Source organism: Lepisma saccharinum, chromosome 26 (assembly GCF_977018435.1).
Source record: "Lepisma saccharinum chromosome 26, izLepSacc3.1, whole genome shotgun sequence".
NCBI lineage: Eukaryota > Metazoa > Arthropoda > Insecta > Zygentoma > Lepismatidae > Lepisma > Lepisma saccharinum.
The window spans coordinates 60357233-60373675 of NC_139254.1; the positions used below are offsets into that span (position 1 = coordinate 60357233).

The window sequence follows — 16443 nt, forward strand, 5'->3', positions numbered from 1 at the left end:
TGAGACCGTGTTCGGATTAGCAAGCGCTCCGTCCCGTCCTCTCTCGTTGCTTTCATCTCCCGCCGAAGTCGTTCGAATCTACATGTCGCCTAGACGAGTGGCTAGGGTCAGCATTAGCACCTGGGAAATACATGCTAACAGCACCAACCTAGCATGCCTAACTTATCCACGTATGCATATAATAGCTTAAATAGACAAAATTTAAACTGCCTAACATATTTACATGCTTATTTCAGTTATTATATGCCTGCGTGGATATGTTAGACAGGTCAGATTTGGTTCTGTTAGCTTGTATTTCCCAAGTTGCTAATGCTGTCCCTAGCCGCTCGTGTCCTCCAGTGTTGCCACAATCTGTAAGCACAATTTCCCTTTCCAAGGGGTAAAATTTCCCTTTCTCGCCCATTTTTTCCCTTCATCTAAATAATAATAATAATAATTCTTATTAATAATAATAATAATTAAATATTATCGTTGACCCATGTTCGTATGTATGTATAAAATGTTAATCAATTTAACTTTTAAATGCTACGACGCCAGGGGCACCGGGTTCGAATCCCGGCCTGGGTGTTTTTTGTGATCGTCCCTTCATAAATTTAATCAGATAATCAATCATCCTCATCGTCGCGATTAGCCAAAAGTGACAGAAAAGCGAAGTAAAGTAAACCAAATCAATAAACAATAAAATCAATAACTTTTAAATGTATTTTTGGAAGATTTAGATTTTATTTCCAAACCAAGCTAATTTGTTTGTTTTTGAGATGAAAGTAAAACTATGTTATAGTTGGCAACTGAAGATTTTCATCAGTAAAAAGCAAAACACACAAACTAGAGATTGGATTTAGGGAGGCCAATGCCCCTTGTCTTCATCACACCATCAGAAGAAAATAAAAAATATTCTACACAAAATGCTGTTCTAGTAGGGCGCACATATGAAGAGTTTGTGTGGAAAATCACATTTTTGCCTCCCCATAAAAATTTTAAGTTCGGCGCATGGATATACACGTTTTATTATTTATATATATATATATATATATATATATATATATATAGTACATACCTGAGCAAATGTTCTATTCTGGTAAATTTCACATATTAGGTGGAATCTTCTAAAACACAGCAAGTTTTTTATTAAACCCATTGTTGGTCACTTCTTGCCACTCCGCATGGAATTTTTAAACATGTTTCCGCGGTGTTTTTTCATCTTCCGATAATTCTCCACGACGTTTTCTAATATATTCTGGAGATGCAGATAATTTTCTTTGCTTCCCATGTTCTTCCGTCGTCCAAGACGGGCACAGCCTTCCACCAAACACTCGCACACGACGAATAACCCACCCAGTGTCCAATGAAGACTGAAGTAAAGATAGGTTTGCGACAAAGATAACTTTATGGTTTGCACGTGTAGTGTTTGAGGCAAAATTCAGAGAACCGGGGAAAGCTTAAATAAAAAATACCCTCGGACTCCCACTCCCATAAGGCTGAATGGCCAATGACCTCCTGCCCCAAACGGTATCCAGATGTGGGTCAACCCAAATTCCACCCTTCCTCTCAGAACAAAGTATACGAGAAAATAAAAATAAAAATAAGTTCTCATTTTCAAAACTGGAATCTCTTATAATGTTTAATATAATTAATGTTTAGTCTGTCTTAAAATTTCCCTGAAAATTCGCTATTTTTCATCGAATTTCCCTTTTCACTTAAAATTAGCTCCAAATTTCCCTTCAAAAAGGGAAATTTCCCTTCATGTGGCAACACTGGTGTCCTCTTGCAGTACGGTTGTCACTTTTCCCGCCAGGTGTCAGTCCGAACGTTACCTACCGCGCTCTGGGATGCAAGGCCACAGTATGCAAGCAGAAGGCAGACGACAAACAATCATCACAATGATTTCAACCTATTTACTACTCATATTAATAATGTAACCTGTGATTTCTTCATTTACAATTTTTCTACATTCAGTGTTATCGATAAAATGTCCAAGTACCACTGAGTCTTACATCGTCTATTCAGTAAACGTTGTTTCTACAATGTGAAATTTGCAATATGGCAGCCAAGCGCAGGGCCACAGCAAGTTGAAGCGTGCAGCTGTCGCGCCTTTCACCTCTGCCCTCCAACTCCACGTAAGCTGCCAATGGAGTTCATTACGTCTACTACGGTCCATTAGTGGTGACTTCACAGCAGACGACGCGCTGGGACTGAGTCCTCGCAACGAGATAACTTGTTTTCTTCCTATCTATTTCAATGATATTTTCCTTCTTTAGGGGTAGCTTTAATTATTGCGACAGCAGTTATGAAACAAAATTATAGTGCGTATCGTACATCAGTGTAAAGATGAGATTTCGGAGAATACGACTATATATCTATTACACATACCTTACAGAGGATAAGGTAAATAATAACCGGAGTAAGAAAATCATGCATTTTCAAAACATTCCACTTCCGAGCACAGCCGAAGCCGACCCGAAGCTCACCCGATCTTAAGTCGGCCACGCTGCCGCTATGGATGATGGGAAACCGTGGGAAACCAGATGCCTGAGGCGATTGAACCGACGACGCCCATTGGCTGAGATTTCTTTTTGAGAATTCGCTTTACTCGATTCCCTACTCCATTTATTCTTTACATTCTCATCTATAAGGAATATGTTATATATAGACGTATTCTCCGAAATGTCATCTTTACATTGATGTACGATGCACATCACAATTTTGTTTCTGAACTGCTGTCACAATAATTAAAGCTACCCCTTCCGAAGGAAAATAGGATTGATTTGAATACGAAGAAAAGCACGTGTTTATTTGTTTAGACTCAGGTCCCAGCGTGTCGTCTGCTGTGACGTCACACTATTGGACTCCATTCGGTCAACAGAGGTAGGCTGATTTCTCGTATGGAACGGTGCTCTGGGCGACATCTGCTGCCAATTCGGATGTGGCTTGAGTTTTGGTGGTAGCTGGTAGTGTACATTATAGGCAGGGTGCGAAATCACTGCAGATTGGTGGGGGGAAGGAGCAGACAGACAGACCTGCACTCACACACATACATACTATATACATATATATATATATCATCATAGGGTCTTTAAATATGTATGTGTCAATTATTAAATAATCAAATTATATTATAAAATATACGATATATTATATCGACTGTCCTTCATTCAAAATTTGATTGCAAATTGAAGATTTTAATATGCTAAGATGATTTGGTTGACTAAAGGGGGGAGTGACAAAAATTAAGAGATATTAAAAATATAATAGTTTCCAATTCACATCTAAATGCTATAACATGTTTTATTAGTATATTTATATACTTTGCGGTAGCTGACGAAAGGCGATGAGGAATTGAGAAGAAATAAGAAGTCGGACTAATTTCTGTGTTCTGGGGATTGATGGGTCTTTAGAGATGAGGCTCTTTGTTGTACGTTCTTTGCGTATGTTCTTGATATTATTCCAATAAAGAATATTCGACTCCCAAACTAATTGTTTATGTTTGTTGTGAGAACAAAAACTCTCCCCCACCCGGAAAAGTTTGATTGGAGGGAAATTCCAGGAGAAAATCGTTGGTGGGGGGGAGAAATTCCCTCCTGTCTCCCTGGGATTTCGCATCCTGCTTATAGGTATTGATATGCCAAGCTACTGGCACGCACTAGCGAGCCATTTCCGAGGAAAGGCTTCTATTTCTTCTTCCTCGTGACCCAAGAAAAGGCATTTTAAATTTCCAAGCCATCACTGCGATTCGTGAGACGAAGATATTGTCCGACTGCCAAGTGCTCTGGTGACCCGATGGTAACGTATCAGATTCATGTTCTAGGTTCGATTGGCACTACTTTTCTTCTTCTTCTTCTTTTTTAATAGCGGGTGGTTTTGTTTCATGGTATTTGTATGCATGGGCTGCTTGTGTTTTCCTAACGAATGCGCTTAGCACGTAACCCTCCACAATGACGTTCGCTGTTGCAGAGAGAATATCGTCTTCCTGATGCGAATTGCAGGTACAGACTAAACTAGAACAATAAATAATAAACAATGAACACGTGACAATATGAGACCCAGTGTTTCTTTCAGGCACCTTTGTACAACAAAACCAAAGTATAGAACTTTTCTGCTACTGTTGTTTCCCTCGCATCGGACCGTATTACTTTGTGTGGCGAATATTTTTACCTTTACATTTCCCTCTGTAAATAACAACGCCCATATTTGTCCAATCTTACAGAAGAAGCAGAATGAAACTGACAACCGCACTTGCCTTATCTCCTCTCTTCCATCTCGAATGAAAGTTTCATTATTACTTGCAATGTGATGAATGAAATCCTCAGTGCACTTTCTGTCCTCAGCATTTGAGTCTGGCTAAAGTCATCACTGTAATTTCTTCAACCAAATTGCATTTGCAGCAGGAGCGTATATTCTAGGCTAGGAATGAAATACAAGAGAAAAATCGATCAGAAATTGTAAATGAAATTATTCATATCAGTGAGATGATGATGGTGATTCTGAAGTCGGCTACCTGATTTCTTATTAGTTGCTAACCTGACTTCCTATGAGTTGGCAACCCGATTTCCTAGGAGTTGGCAACCTGACTTCCTATGAGTTGGCATCCTGATTTCCTATAAGTTGGCACCCTGATTTCCTATGAGTTGGCAACCTGATTTCTTATGAGTTGGCAACCTGATTTATTAGGAGTTGGCAACCTGATTTATTAGGAGTTGGTAAACTTATTTCTATTCATAGCCTAGGACCACGTGACATAGTGAGATAGCCCAGATCTTGGACTCAATATACGCCACTAATTTGCAGTATATTGCAAATCATTGTGAAAACATCAACAGTGATCTGCAAAAAATATTCGGACAGAACTGAAGAATATCTGATCTTGCTAGGAAAACTTTCTGTGGGATGAAGGAATACGCGGAAAGTGTAATTGAAGAAATGGAAAACAGGTTCAACGATCAATCTGTTGATACCATGAGATTCGCAAGTCAATTTGAAACCTTTCAGTCAGTAGTAGACTTGCAAGACACCAAAGTTAAAAGGTTTTGTGTAAATTGTCCCATGCTTAAGGTGCAAGGCCTTCTTGCTGACCACAAGTCCTACAATTTTTTTGTCAAGTCGATGCTTGATAATGGAATATATACAGAAGCTGGCAATCCATTGTTGAAAAATCTTAGAAGCTGACGTGGGATATTACAAGTTGAAAAACACTCTGTGAAGTCCTTCTAACCATTCCCGTAACGACAGCCGGCGCAGAAAGGTCTTTCAGTGCTATGAATAGGATACTAACTAAGACAAGAAGTAGAATGCTACCAGGAACTTTAATGCATTGCACGATAATAAGCATTGAGGGACCTAAGATTCCAACTGATGATTTTCTGGAGAAAACAGTAGATTTATATGCCACAAAAAAAGTTCGCAGGATAAGATTGCTGTAAATTGTTCATGCCATCTTAAGCTTTCCATGATGTGTTCTATTGAGTTTAATAATTGTAATATTTTTCCTCGTTCACCATCGTGGAATTTGTTCTGGATGATTAAATGTAAAAGTAGGTGATAATTTACTATTTACTATTGTAATGGTAATTGACAATAGGTAACAGTTGTATAAGCCGGAGACACATTAAACTCGTTTATTTTCAAATAAAAATCATTGCTACTTACCTCATATGCATAGCAGAACATTTTTCAAGCTGGGTATCACTATTTTTTTCATGAAAAAAGTGTTATTTTTAACATTATAATCATTTATTGGTCGTTGCTAATTCGGCGGGCAAATCTTGAATCACGTTGTCTATCGTCAGCTGATATGCAGTATCGTCAGCTGATGTACAGTGTTTCCAGACTTATGAACTGATAAATGCCGCACAAACTATTCACAAAAGGTTTTTAATCGAAAATTGAGGCTAGACTCTACTTTACGTCCTTATCTACATGGTGATTGCTTCTTTGCGTTCGGGGTGCGCGATCGTGGTGCGGCACCCGGAATCTCTTCGGGTAAGTACCTTTTTCTTTTTACACTTTCTGTTCACGATAGCCCCACTATCCATTCACGGGGTCGAGGTATGGCTACGAGGTTAGGTTAGGCCTGTTAGGTTAGGTTCCATTAGCACTCATTTCACCCCTAAATATGTGCTTCATCATCTAAAAAATTCCTCAGTACGTTCAATTACGCATATCCTGACAACATAGGGTTTTCTCGATTCACTCCTTCAGGAAATTTTTCCTAGCTTTGGGATTTGCGTTGTTCAATTCCTTACAAAATAAGCTTTCCAACGATATATGACACGTATTCCTTAGGAAAAGGACGTAAACTAGAGTCTTACCTTACATTGGGAAAAAAAACAGCTCACACGTCGTCTTTTAAAACTACCGCGTGGTTGCTACACTGACAGGGGGTTACATATTCGAACGCACGGAACATTTGATTCACGTAGTCGACGGTAATGGCGGCACGAGCTATCGTACAACGGAGATGCATGAATGACGAGAAATACCTTACTTACAGGCCAAATAAGTTGCAGGATTCGAAAAAACAATTTCCCCGGCTTCAGAAAGTCCTCAGGAACGCAATTCCGTAAGTACTTTCTCGTCTTTTCTCCTGTAAATTTGAAGAAATCCGTCTCCGACTTATACAATCTTTACCCTGACAATATAATATTTGTAACTGTTAGGCAACAGAGTATTAAGAAGAAACAGAGACAAATAAATAGAAAAATCTCTGTCTTTCCACATTGAATTACTAAGTATATTTAGGTCACCGCATCCTACTTTATTTTTGTTACTGTACTTCATTCCCCAACTGTAACGCTCAGCGTCAAATTCATTGACGAACCGCGAACGACCACTGGTAATTCTCAATGTTAAACGCACATATGTTGTATTTCGCAGATGAGATTCACAACGCCCTCCCGGTTCTCTGGAATGCCCCCCCCCCCCCCCCCGGAGCAAATTTTCTGAAAGAAATACTGATGAGATCAACAATGAGTATAAAACAATAAACAATGAATATGTGACGATGACCCCAAGAATGAGTATAAAATAATATGCTGTGTAGTCCAACAATGAACAATGAACGCCATTTTTATTAGTGGATTTCGCAGTGAACCAACGACAAAACTTAACACGTAGTTGTCCATAACAAAGAAATGTAATTCTGTTACGACGGTTTTTGTTCAAACATGTTTTCATGTGTATTTCATGGTTGCCATGTCTTGAGGCCTCCGTTTGAAAATTCAGTGTATTTTTCTGAAACAACACTGTTGCTAATGTAGGTATCTTTATCTAACCTTTACTGGCCCGACGATGATACCATATGGTATCATGGTGCTGATTACGAAATGAATGTGCTTTTTGGACCTTCATACTCTTGTGCTTGGGTGGAAACTCTGACACAGGTCTGGAGCAAGCCTGGGAAATTCACATTCATGACCCCCTCCCCCCTCTCCGCAACATATCCATGCCACATTTCCGAACAAAGTTTCACATTTTGGCTCATAATTCAACTTGCATGGCTCCCAGGAACATGGAACATGCTTCATTCTCTTGAGAAACGGCCATTCTTTGAAAAAAAATACTAATGTTTGCGCCTTCTCCCCAAAATAGCGGGAGAAGAGGGGGCAAACTCCAAATTTTTATGTTTTTTCCATTGAAATTCGAGGGTCGTGCCCCCCAAGCCCCCTTCCTCGGTCCGGCGTTCTGAATTCTACACGGTTGCATGCGGTGATGTTTTATCTGAAAAACAAAAGTTATCCGAAGTAGATTGCTCTTATAGTGCCAGAGTTATAATAATTTTCCTCCAAAGAGTGTTCGAATTTAAAAATCCCGTCGAGAAGCCTGGGCCAGAACGGGGTTAACCTGCTCGGCCGTGTCGCACTTGCACAACAAACAAACGAATAAACAATTCAGTAATATGATATACTTATCTCTTAAGCACAGGGCCCTGTGCGGTGGCATGCATCGCACATAGGCACGTAGCCAGGGAGAGGGCTAAGGGGGCTGAAGCCCCCCGAAATCCTACAAATATTTAATTTAAATAGTGCGTAGTGTAATGAATTCTACGCCCTTAGCAGGAATAAACATTAGATCGAAAAAAGTTTAGTGTATAACAGAGGAACCAGGTTATAATTTTATTTTCTACCTTTTAATCCAAAGAATAAATGGATCCACAGTTCTCAAAATGTATAGTTTTCTTTGTGAGAGGCCGCACAATATATACTTTACGAGTAACTTTTAAAGTTTTTTTTTACCGGAATGTGTAAAAGTTAATAACAAAATACAACAACTATGAATTTCAATACACTAACTGTACAAAATGTAAGAAAAATAATGGACAACAGTGTTTGATATTCACTCATACGGTGGATCGAGTAGCAATGTCTCTCCATTTATATAATAGCAATTATTATTATTATTATTATTATTATTATTATTATAACAATACCTTTGGAATAAAAAATTGTTTATTTTTAATAACTTATAATAGTTATTCTTCTTTGTAGCTAATCAGTGGTGATTTATTCATTCTAGTTTTTGGACTTTTAACCACTGTTATTTTTTAAAGAGATTTACCTACGTTTCGGAGGCTGAATCTGCCTCCGTCTTCAGGGTACCGTGTAGTCATATAATGACCTGAAGACGGAGGCAGATTCAGCCTCCGAAACGTAGGTAAATCTCTTTAAAAAATAACAGTGGTTAAAAGTCCAAAAACTAGAATGTATAATAGTTTGTAAAGGTATAGTTTGTGCTTTTAAGTCGATTCTCAGCAACACAATATACACAACCATACATTTTTTAATCCTTGTCCCTAGGTTCAAAACTTGCAGTACCTGAAGTTCTGTGGATGCTAGTTTAGGCAATAGACACGTACTTCTTCAAATTATAGCTTAACGACCATTTCCTTTTAGATATAAGGTTTATTCATATTATATTTACATAAGTTAATTCTTGGCCGTTATTCGCAAAATTACATTTCGGTGTACCCTGTCCCCCCTTCCCGAAGAGAGTGTGCAGACTCACGTAGCCACTGGCTCCACGAGTAAAAAAATATATATATATAACCCTCAGTACCAAGAAAGGTGGCTGAAGGTATGTGTGTTGTGTACCCGGTTTCCCACATGAAATAAACTATTGGAATCATGTGAAAAGAGCAAGTGTGTGTATTAAAAGAAAGAAAGTTAACATCCCCGTCGGTTCACATAGTAAGGAAAGAAAGCTCGCCCAGCCGCTCCCCTCAGAGAAAAAGATACCTCTTACATTGCTGTACTCCGCCAAACATCTGAGATCCACTGGATAACAAACCCTGCTCCCCTGCCCTTTCTATTTATAGGCCTCGCTAATGACCTAAACCGTTACTCGAAACTTACCGCTCCTCAACGGCCAAGAACTCGAACGTACAGGAATATACAGGGTGTTTCTAAAGGTCGTTTACAACGCTTGGGAGGTGATTCCTCACACGAAAACAAGAAAAAAGTCTAAGTTCCATTTTTACGACTGAGGCTTCGTTTCCGAGATAGGAGCCTCGCAAAAGGTGACAAAGTGAACGTCACACCTGACTGGGACGAATACTATAACAGATAGAGAGGCGGTTCCAAGGGAATCATAAAGGAATCGTATGTGCTCAGTCCGGAAGTCACTATGAAAAGTTCACTGCACGCATGCGCAATGGAGTCCTCAAAGGAATTGGGGATTTCCAGCAAGAACAATACATGGAAAGGGTATGTAACGCAGCAAGAAGGACCGTGACAATGAGAAATGCGTTCAAGATAACACATCCCGACCTCAAACATCAAAACATGAGCACCGAACACAAAATCCGAAAAGTTGAGCACGGTTGCATACCCCAGTTACACGCGAGGAATGAACGAATCATGTCATGTGGCATACGAGAGACACATTACTCCACCAGGAGGAGGGAAAGAAAAACACAATATCAGATGATTGCGACAACGTGTATTTTTACACGCGACAACTACGTAATATCCCCCCCACACACACAAACAACAAATGCTACAATATCTTACGCACAGACAGTCCCTGTCACTGTACACCAACTGAAGATGTCACTTTCACCACACAATGGGGGTGGGGAGCAATACCAAGAGTGTTCTCACTGAGATTTGCCGAGGGCAATAATCACAGACGGTTTTCAAAATGTCTGCCGTTTACTTCTACGCAGAGATGACAGCGACGAATCAAGGATTGTCGAGTACGAGCAAACAAGCCAGGTGTATCTGCTATAGTGGAACCACAAGCAAAACAACCTGCGCAGACCCGCGACTCCTGTGCACCGTACTCCCGCGAGTAGAGGAGGGGGACAGTGGACCATGCTTCCTTATGGCCCGAGGTGGAGGGAAGAAGGGAAAGCTCCGCGGGGACTTTTCGTCCCAAGGTTTTTGTCCTTGTGGTCGATCTGTACAGTCGCGGAGGCGACGTTGATGCGAGCAACGAGGTCCTCAGCTGATGTGACAGGTGTGTCGTATACGAGGGTTTTCATTTCTCCCCATAAGAAAAAATCGAGAGGGTTGAGATCTGGCAACCTCGGTGGCCAAGGCACAGGCTCATCCCTACCAATGAACCTATTGCGAAACACGTCATGCAGGAAATGTCGTACATTACGATCGAAATGAGCTGGTGCCCCATCTTGTTGGTACCACCTTTCTTGCCGCAGTGCCAAAGGTACGGTCTCCAACAGTTCAGGCAGAACCTGACTAAGAAATGCATGATACGTGCGACCATTCAGGCGAACAGGGAGAATGTATGGTCCAATTAAATGATCATGTACTATCCCGCACCACACATTCAATGAAAACCTGTGCTGGTGATGGGCCACAAAAAGTGCATGTGGGTTGTCAAAGTCCCATACATGACTGTTTCTACTATTGAAGACATCCATCCTGGTGAAAATGGCTTCATCTGTCCACAATACGTTTGCCCCGAAGTGAGGGTTTGTGTCCAGCTGATGCAACAACCATTGGCAAAACTCCATACGAGGGCGAAAGTCACGAGGTAACAGTTCTTGTACTTTCTGCAGTTTAAAAGGGTGCATTCCTTCCTCTGACAACACTCGCCAAACATTCACATGAGACGTGTTTCGTGCCCGAGCAAGCACTCGCGTACTGGTGCCAGGATGTTTTGCGACCGATGTTAACACATCTTCTGTAAACTGATGTGTGCGTACACTTCGGGGTCTTCCAACTTCTTGCCGCGGTGGTAACACTGACCCTGTTTTACGCAGTCGACTGTCCACTACCTGAAAGAAGGTGTGAGACGGTAAACGTCTATGTGGAAAGCGTTCTCCATAAAGACGCCTTGCCTTACGGTTATTACCACGTGCCTCCCCATACATGAGATGCATGTCTGCTAGCTGCTGGGTCGTATACGCAGCCATCTGTGTAATAGGGAGCTGGAACTGCAAAGTATCGTTTTTGTTTAACACTGGCACACTGCACAAATTGGTCGTATCACCGTACGAACACCACAGACCAATTGTAGCGATACTGGACTTGCCCACTCCACCACGTCAACTTCTTTCAATACAACATACTAGTACTCTTCAATGCGTATGACAACCTAGAGCGAACTGCTGATCATATCCCAGCACATGTAACACGACTGGAACGACTGCCGGAGAGAACCAACCCTTCGAGCTCCACTCGCGGGAACAGCAGTCATGAAAGTCAAACGTAGACTACGAGAGCCAGACTTGCCTGTGCGGCGCTTCCAAAACTGGTCTCTTTTACGTCACAATGATCGCGTGCGAACACTTTTGGTATTGCTCCCCACCCCCTTTGTGTGGTGAAAGTGACATCTTCAGTTGGTGTACAGTGACACGCACTGTCTGTGCATAAGACATTGTAGCATTTGCTGTTTGTTGTGTGTGTGTGTGTGGGGGGGGGATATTACGTAGTTGTCGCGTGTAAAAATACACGTTGTCGCAATCATCTGATATTGTGTTTTCTTTCCCTCCTCCTGGTGGAGTAATGTGTCTCTCGTATGCCACATGACATGATTCGTTCATTCCTCGCGTGTAACTGGGGTATGCAACCGTGCTCAACTTTTCGGATTTTGTGTTCGGTGCTCATGTTTTGATGTTTGAGGTCGGGATGTGTTGTCTTGAACGCATTTCTCATTGTCACGGTCCTTCTTGCTGCGTTACATACCCTTTCCATGTATTGTTCTTGCTGGAAATCCCCAATTCCTTTGAGGACTCCATTGCGCATGCGTGCAGTGAACTTTTCATAGTGACTTCCGGACTGAGCACATACGATTCCTTTATGATTCCCTTGGAACCGCCTCTCTATCTGTTATAGTATTCGTCCCAGTCAGGTGTGACGTTCACTTTGTCACCTTTTGCGAGGCTCCTATCTCGGAAACGAAGCCTCAGTCGTAAAAATGGAACTTAGACTTTTTTCTTGTTTTCGTGTGAGGAATCACCTCCCAAGCGTTGTAAACGACCTTTAGAAACACCCTGTATAGACATACACAATTTATAACATTAAAAAGGATCCAGTAATGATCGCATCATTACAAGTTATAATTGTAAAATGACATTTTTCTTTCCGGCGACGCCTGTGCTGATAAGGGATGACCCGAAATAAAATTCTGGCTACGGGGCTGATCGCACACACATAACGGTGACCCTGGTACCATTGAGTATTGAAAAAAATTATAAACTCCCTCATAACATTTCTGTATAGGCCACTGATTGAATGAGAGTGAACTGGAACTCGCACTGCAGGTGGTGTAACCTACATGTCCTTTGGCGCAGAGGATAGCGCGTTGGACTTCTAATCCAAAGGTCGTGGGTTCGATCCCCACAAGGGATGGAAACGATATTTTTGTCATTCATATACTTCATTTTTATAACGTATTAAAGTTAAATTAACACACTGCTGAGAACAGTAAGGGTTGTTGAAAACCTAGAATTCGGAGGACGTAGTCCATTGCATAATTCAGCGGTAGAGTCCAACACAGATATTTCTGCCGTGCGATGAGCGACACAACTCAAGAAGCAGTGTTGCTAATGGAGCAGATAGAAAAATCGCTGCAGTGCGCCGATGCACAGCTGTTACGTACAGCAAGAAAATTAGAGAATTCAGGTCTATCTAACGTTGAGTTTTAAACGTCATGCATTATACCAGGACTAGGATTAATATGTACTAACAAGTGGCTTTGTATGTAGCTACATACATATGGACTAAAAATTCGCAAAATATGAACTAACACATACGTAAAATTACCAAAAATGCTGCAAAGAAGACTTCTTGATAGTGATTCCTTATTTGAGTGATTTCAAACAAAATAAAAAAATATTATTTTTCATTGCATTAATGCACTGGTGGCGTTCTAACTGTTCACTCCCAAAACCCGTATACACTGGTACGGAACTGCAACGGAAGATAATAAATAACATGCCAACGTGTTAAACCGCGAGAATTGGACCACAACACTCCTCCTCAAGCAGTATTATTATTTCCTCTCTGTGATCGGCGACAGTCGGTTGCCTTTGTTGTACATTAACAAACGATGCCGGCTTCCACAACAATAACAAGTACATATACTGCCACTAGACGATAAGCTGCGCGGATTTTTCTTTTGCTATGAACCAGGGCCGGCGCTAGTCATTTTGCCTCCCTGGGCGGTAGCGTCAGATGGCGCTCCATTTCGACCCCCCCCCCCCCTGTCATTACGCAGCAACGGGAAATGGAAAATCAATATATTCCTAAGTAAAACATCAAAATATAAAATAAATAATGAGACTTCTTATGCTATTTCAATACTATTAAGCGCAAAAGAATATCTCACTCGACCACAGTTTTCAATAGGCTTATTTTTTTCTTCTCTTCAAATTTTGCCGCCCTGAAAATTTGCCGCTCTGGGAGGTGGCACGGTTCGCCCTCCCCTTCCGCCGGCCCTGCTATGAACTTGGTCACCCATCAAAGCATGGCAATTTTAACACAGAAAACAATATGCATCGCATTAAGCAGCAAAAATGACAGCCTCCTCTATGCAATTTCTACAAGAACACGTGCCGGAGCCAAGAGTTGAAATGCTGTTGGAGCCACATAATTTATTTATTTTGAACAATTCCAAAATTATGAAATATGAAGCATTTGTGAATTAAACCTGTTGAAATATGTAAAATTAAGTATATTTTCCTTAAATAGGTAAACATAAGTATTTATTAAAGTTAGAAATATGGAAAAAAATTTGACAATAAAATGTACCTTAAATCACTACAAACATTACTATTCGTAAAGATATCACAAAATTTCAGCGATATTTCGTCAAACTAAAAGTATGTATTTACCTATAAATCCTAGCCCTGATTATAACCAGTAGATAACATTGAACACAGCTATGGGTTCGGTAAATTGTCTACAGTTCAGAAGCACTCGCACACAACGTCAAACCGGTCAAATACTTAGTATAAAATAAAAATATGGTGCTTCCAATCCAACAAAACTCACGGTCACTTTACCTGCCTTTCCCCTTCCGTGACAGAAATAGAGCTTCATTATTACAGTTGGCAACACTAGTTACTAGCTAGCCAATAAACATGCACTGCATAAAAGAAGCAACCACTACGTCGTGCTATATTGCCACATTACCGTCCCTGCCGAACGGTGTGACCCGCGAGCTGGAGCGCTATTCAATTGTTTTCAATAATGTTTGCATGAGTGTGTCCAGGAATGGAATGACAATATGGCAACAATAGCGAAGGTTGGCGAGCAGGGTAGAACACGTGATGCTAAGAGAGAGGGAGACGAAACGAAAATTGGTATCTACGCAACGGCAAAGATATGTGTGTTGTACTCTAAGTCTGTCACACAAACAACTACTACAGCCAGAGTTCTTTCCCAAGTAACAGTGGCGGCTATTACGGGGGGCATGGGGGCATTTGCCAACAATTTTTTTCCGGATCTATATAAGTACTGTACAGAAACCTTTTTTCCGGATCAATTTAAATACGGTCCAGGAACCTTTCTTACCGGAGCAATGTAAATTCTATCCAGGAATCTTTTTTCAATCAAACAATAGGAAACTTGGACCGAATTTAAGTTCTGCGAGAAAAAATGTTTCGGTCCCGCAGCGAAACCCAATATAACCCATTAGAATTAATGTGCTCCTGGACCATCAACAACCCTGTTTTAAACTGTAGGTCTAGTCGCAATTAGCCTTTCTATGCATAAAGTGAACTTAAAACAACAATTAAAATAACTATACACAGCACAATAAAAGCACTACATGTCTATGTTCAGATAAAATATTCGTATGCGACTGTGAGGAAAAAATGTCAATATGATAGTAGCAAATGTATACAATTGGACAAAACATTTACCTCCATTATCTCCCTCTCCAATCCTAACAAACTTAAGAATGAGCTAAAGAATCTACTGTCAAATGGAGTCCATTAGTGGTGACGTCACAAGTATACAATGATCTGGAACTGAGTCTACACAACGAGAGAACATGTTTTCTTCGTATCCAATTCAATGCTATTTTCCTTCTGAAGGGGTAGCTTTAATTATTGCGACAGCAGTTGTGAAACAAAATTATAGTGCGTATCGTACATCAATGAAAATATGAGATTTCGGAGAATACGACTATATATCACACATACCTTACAGAGGATAAGGTAAAGAATAACCGGAGTAAGAAAATCATGCATTTTCAAAACATTCCACTTCCGAACACAGCCGAAGCCGACCCGAAGCTCACCCGATCTTAAGTCGGCCACGCTACCGCTATGGATGATGGGAAACCGTGGGAAACCAGCTGCCTGAGGCGATTGAACCGACGACGCCCATTGGCTGAGATTTCTTTTGGAGTATTCGCTTTACTCGATTCCCTACTCCATTTATTCTTTATATTCTCATCTGTAAGGTATATGTTATATGTATATAGACGTATTCTCCGAAATCTCATCTTTACATTGATGTACGATGCACGTCACAATTTTGTTTCTTATCTGTTGTCACAATAATTAAAGCTGCCCCTTCCGAACGAAAATAGTATTGAATTGGATGCGAAGAAAACAAGTTCTCTTGTTGTGTAGACTCAGTCCCAGGGCCAGCAGCGCGTCGTCTGCTGTGACGTCACACTATTGGACTCCGTTAGCAATATCTCTGTTCAAGCTCCCACGAATAACGCTAACAATACATCTTCAACTGAATACAAGCATGGGCTTCACTTGGGACCTAACTTTGGGAGGGCAAAATCGAACTTGATTTTTAACTATGTAGGGGGGAGGGGAGCAAAATCGAAAAGTTTTCCATTCCATAATAATAGCACCCAGGATTATTTGCTAATTAATTGTTACATTTGCAAAATCAGAAATATTAATAAAGAGTCATCAGATCCCACGAGGTTAACAAAAGTACTTTTAATTATCTTGTAAATTTTATTAATCCTAAAAAAATGGAGGGAGCAAGCGTCCCCCTTGCCCCATCAAGTTACGCA

At 40.7% G+C, this 16443-nt stretch overlaps 1 non-coding gene across 1 annotated transcript; it reads left to right on the plus strand.

Annotated features, from left to right (window-relative positions):
* The first annotated feature begins 12734 nt into the window (after nt 1-12734).
* TRNAR-UCU (transfer RNA arginine (anticodon UCU)) lies at nt 12735-12806 on the plus strand. The gene has a single exon. It is a non-coding gene; the product is annotated as a tRNA-Arg (tRNA).
* Nucleotides 12807-16443: the final 3637 nt, after the last annotated feature.